This window comes from Hoplias malabaricus, unplaced genomic scaffold (genome assembly GCF_029633855.1).
Source record: "Hoplias malabaricus isolate fHopMal1 unplaced genomic scaffold, fHopMal1.hap1 H_1, whole genome shotgun sequence".
Lineage (NCBI taxonomy): Eukaryota > Metazoa > Chordata > Actinopteri > Characiformes > Erythrinidae > Hoplias > Hoplias malabaricus.
This window is the reverse complement of record NW_027101324.1, coordinates 3,114,109-3,119,108: the sequence shown is the minus strand read 5'-3', so window position 1 is coordinate 3,119,108 and position 5,000 is coordinate 3,114,109.

Below are 5,000 nucleotides of genomic sequence, written 5' to 3'. Positions count from 1 at the left end.
TCTAAAGTCCCGCCCAAAGCTTGGGGGAGGGTCTAAGGGTCCAGAAAGAGCGTAAAATGTCCAAATCAAATATAAATAAAATTTCTCTGGGCCTCTGGAAGCCTGGGCCTCTGGTAGCCTGGGCCTCTGGGCCTCTGGGCCTCTGGTAGCCTGGGTCTCTGGGTCTCTGGGACTCTGGGTCTCTGGGTCTCTGGGCCTCTGGGTCTCTGGGGCTCTGGGGCTCTGGGGCTCTGGGCCTCTGGGCCTCTGGTAGCCTGGGCCTCTGGTAGCCTGGGCCTCTGGGCCTCTGGGCCTCTGGGCCTCTGGGCCTCTGGGAGCCTGGGCCTCTGGTAGCCTGGGGCTCTGGGTCCCCGGGGCTCTGGGGCTCTTGGTCCCTGGGACTCTGGGGCTCTGGGTCTCTGGGACTCTGGGGCTCTGGGTCTCTGGGTCTCTGGGTCCCTGGGGCTCTGGGTCTCTGGGGCTCTGGGTCCCCGGGGCTCTGGGGCTCTTGGTCCCTGGGACTCTGGGGCTCTGGGTCTCTGGGTCCCCGGGGCTCTGGGGCTCTGGGTCCCCGGGGCTCTGGGGCTCTGGGACTCTGGGGCTCTGGGTCCCTGGGGCTCTGGGGCTCTGGGTCTCTGGGTCCCCGGGCTCTGGGGCTCTGGGTCCCCGGGGCTCTGGGGCTCTGGGTCTCTGGGGCTCTGGGGCTCTGGGTCTCTGGGGCTCTGGGGCTCTGGGTCTCTGGGGCTCTGGGGCTCTGGGCCTCTGGGGCTCTGGGGCTCTGGGGCTCTGGGTCTCTGGGACTCTGGGACTCTGGGCCTCTGGGCCTCTGGGCCTCTGGGTCCCTGGGGCTCTGGGTCTCTGGGTCCCCGGGGCTCTGGGGCTCTGGGTCCCCGGGGCTCTGGGTCCCTGGGTCCCTGGGTCTCTGGGGCTCTGGGGCTCTGGGTCCCTGGGACTCTGGGACTCTGGGGCTCTGGGTCTCTGGGTCCCCGGGGCTCTGGGGCTCTGGGTCCCCGGGGCTCTGGGGCTCTGGGTCCCTGGGGCTCTGGGACTCTGGGACTCTGGGTCTCTGGGTCTCTGGGTCTCTGGGGCCCTGGGGCCCTGGGTCTCTGGGTCTCTGGGTCTCTGGGTCTCTGGGACTCTGGGCCTCTGGGTCTCTGGGTCTCTGGGTCTCTGGGACTCTGGGCCTCTGGGTCTCTGGGTCTCTGGGTCTCTGGGACTCTGGGCCTCTGGGTCTCTGGGCCTCTGGGCCTCTGGGCCTCTGGGGCTCTGGGCCTCTGGGGCTCTGGGTCTCTGGGGCTCTGGGTCTCTGGGTCCCCGGGGCTCTGGGGCTCTGGGTCCCCGGGGCTCTGGGGCTCTGGGTCCCTGGGACTCTGGGGCTCTGGGGCTCTGGGTCTCTGGGTCTCTGGGTCCCCGGGGCTCTGGGTCTCTGGGTCTCTGGGCCTCTGGGTCTCTGGGTCTATGGGCCTCTGGGTCTCTGGGTCTCTGGGACTCTGGGCCTCTGGGTCTCTGGGCCTCTGGGCCTCTGGGCCTCTGGGCCTCTGGTAGCCTGGGTCTCTGGGCCTCTGGGGCTCTGGGCCTCTGGGCCTCTGGTAGCCTGGGCCTCTGGTAGCCTGGGCCTCTGGGCCTCTGGGAGCCTGGGCCTCTGGGCCTCTGGGAGCCAAAAGGAAGCTCCGGAGCTTAGGCGGCGGAGAGGTTGTTTGAATAAGGCCCGTTCAGGGAACCAGGGCGTTGGGTTTAATTAGGCCCCGGAGGTAGGCCCCGGTGGTAAACTCCGGGGCAAGCCTTATCAGAGGCCCAGGATGAGGTGTTCTTAATGTATTGGCTGATAGGGAGCCCCGGAGGTAGGGGACCCTTGGTGAAATTCATGCCGGGTTAGGGGACCAGGGCGTTGGGGTGAATAAGCCCCTGGAGGTAGGCACCGGTGGTAAGCTCCGGGGCAAGCCTAATCAGAGGCCCAGGATGAGGGTGTAATGAACTGGACAACCATCCCACTTCCCATGTATTGTACAGCAATTGGGCAACCATCCCACTTTCAATATATTGTGCGGCGTTTTGTCTCCCAGGTCCACCAGTGGGCAGAATGAACTTTGAGATTTGACGGAGGGTCCTTCCAATACATTATACAGCAATTGGGCAACCATCCCACTTCCAATATATTGTACAGCGATTGCGCAACCGTCCCACTTCCAATATATTGCGCGTCGTTTTGTCTCCCAGGTCCACCAGTGGGCAGGATGAACTTGCAATATATTATACAGCAATTGGGCAACCATCCCACTTCCAATATATTGTACAGCAATTGGGCAACCAACCCACTTCCAATATATTGTACAGCGATTGCTCAACCGTCCCACTTCCAATATATTGCGCGCCGTTTTGGCTCCCAGGTCCACCAGTGGGCAGGATGAACTTGCAATATATTATACAGCAATTGGGCAACCATCCCACTTCCAATATATTGTACAGCGATTGCGCAACCGTCCCACTTCCAATATATTGCGCGCCGTTTTGGCTCCCAGGTCCACCAGTGGGCAGGATGAACTTGCAATATATTATACAGCAATTGGGCAACCATCCCACTTCCAATATATTTTAAGGTTCCAGGTCTACCAGTGGGCATCTTTTTTGACGGGGCAGGCTGATTGGTTTAGTCCGAGGGCGGGGGCTTAAGTGTGGGCCAGATAGGTTCGACCGGTGCGCCGGGTCCCTGGGGCTCTGGGTCTCTGGGTCCCTGGGTCCCTGGGTCCCTGGGGCTCTGGGGCTCTGGGTCTCTGGGTCCCTGGGTCCCTGGGTCCCTGGGTCCCTGGGTCCCTGGGGCTCTGGGTCTCTGGGTCCCTGGGACTCTGGGTCCCTGGGGCTCTGGGGCTCTGGGTCCCTGGGTCCCTGGGTCCCTGGGTCCCTGGGACTCTGGGGCTCTGGGGCTCTGGGGCTCTGGGTCCCTGGGGCTCTGGGTCTCTGGGTCCCTGGGTCCCTGGGTCCCTGGGGCTCTGGGTCCCTGGGGCTCTGGGTCCCTGGGACTCTGGGACTCTGGGACTCTGGGTCCCTGGGTCTCTGGGTCCCTGGGACTCTGGGTCCCTGGGACTCTGGGTCCCTGGGTCCTTGGGGCTCTGGGTCCCTGGGACTCTGGGGCTCTGGGGCTCTGGGGCTCTGGGTCTCTGGGTCCCTGGGACTCTGGGTCCCTGGGTCCCTGGGGCTCTGGGGCTCTGGGGCTCTGGGTCTCTGGGTCCCTGGGACTCTGGGGCTCTGGGGCTCTGGGTCCCTGGGGCTCTGGGTCTCTGGGTCCCTGGGACTCTGGGGCTCTGGGTCCCTGGGGCTCTGGGTCCCTGGGGCTCTGGGGCTCTGGGGCTCTGGGACTCTGGGGCTCTGGGGCTCTGGGTCCCTGGGACTCTGGGTCCCTGGGACTCTGGGGCTCTGGGTCCCTGGGGCTCTGGGACTCTGGGGCTCTGGGACTCTGGGGCTCTGGGACTCTGGGGCTCTGGGGCTCTGGGTCCCTGGGTCCCTGGGCTCTGTGGCTCTGGGTCTCTGGGTCCCTGGGACTCTGGGGCTCTGGGGCTCTGGGTCCCTGGGGCTCTGGGTCTCTGGGTCCCTGGGACTCTGGGGCTCTGGGTCCCTGGGGCTCTGGGACTCTGGGGCTCTGGGTCTCTGGGTCTCTGGGTCTCTGGGGCTCTGGGTCTCTGGGTCCCTGGGACTCTGGGTCCCTGGGTCCCTGGGGCTCTGGGGCTCTGGGGCTCTGGGTCCCTGGGGCTCTGGGGCTCTGGGTCCCTGGGACTCTGGGGCTTTGGGGCTCTGGGTCCCTGGGGCTCTGGGGCTCTGGGTCCCTGGGACTCTGGGGCTCTGGGGCTCTGGGTCCCTGGGTCCCTGGGGCTCTGGGGCTCTGGGTCCCTGGGACTCTGGGTCTCTGGGTCCCTGGGGCTCTGGGGCTCTGGGACTCTGGGGCTCTGGGGCTCTGGGTCCCTGGGGCTCTGGGGCTCTGGGTCCCTGGGACTCTGGGGCTCTGGGGCTCTGGGTCTCTGGGTCCCTGGGACTCTGGGGCTCTTGGACTCTGGGGCTCTGGGGCTCTGGGTCCCTGGGTCCCTGGGGCTCTGGGGCTCTGGGTCCCTGGGACTCTGGGGCTCTGGGTCCCTGGGGCTCTGGGTCTCTGGGTCTCTGGGTCCCTGGGACTCTGGGGCTCTGGTTCCCTGGGGCTCTGGGGCTCTGGGTCTCTGGGGCTCTGGGGCTCTGGGTCTCTGGGTCCCTGGGGCTCTGGGACTCTGGGTCCCTGGGACTCTGGGGCTCTGGGGCTCTGGGACTCTGGGGCACTGGGGCTCTGGGACTCTGGGGCTCTGGGGCTCTGGGGCTCTGGGTCTCTGGGTCCCTGGGGCTCTGGGACTCTGGGGCTCTGGGGCTCTGGGTCTCTGGGTCTCTGGGTCCCTGGGGCTCTTGGGCTCTGGGGCTCTGGGACTCTGGGGCTCTGGGTCCCTGGGTCTCTGGGGCTCTGGGGCTCTGGGGCTCTGGGACTCTGGGACTCTGGGACTCTGGGGCTCTGGGGCTCTGGGGCTCTGGGTCCCTGGGGCTCTGGGTCTCTGGGTCCCTGGGGCTCTGGGTCTCTGGGTCCCTGGGGCTCTGGGTCTCTGGGTCCCTGGGACTCTTGGTCCCTGGGACTCTGGGGCTCTGGGGCTCTGGTGCTCTGGGACTCTGGGGCTCTGGGGCTCTGGGGCTCTGGGTCCCTGGGGCTCTGGGTCTCTGGGTCTCTGGGTCCCTGGGACTCTGGGTCCCTGGGACTCTGGGTCCCTGGGGCTCTGGGTCTCTTGGTCCCTGGGACTCTGGGTCCCTGGGCCTCTGGGTCCCTGGGACTCTGGGACTCTGGGTCCCTGGGACTCTGGGGCTCTTGGGCTCTGGGGCTCTGGGGCTCTGGGTCTCTGGGTCCCTGGGGCTCTGGGACTCTGGGACTCTGGGACTCTGGGACTCTGGGACTCTGCAGAGATCCAGAGGCTTATGGGAGTCTTAGCACCAGTGGTAGGCTCCGGGGCAAGCCTTATCAC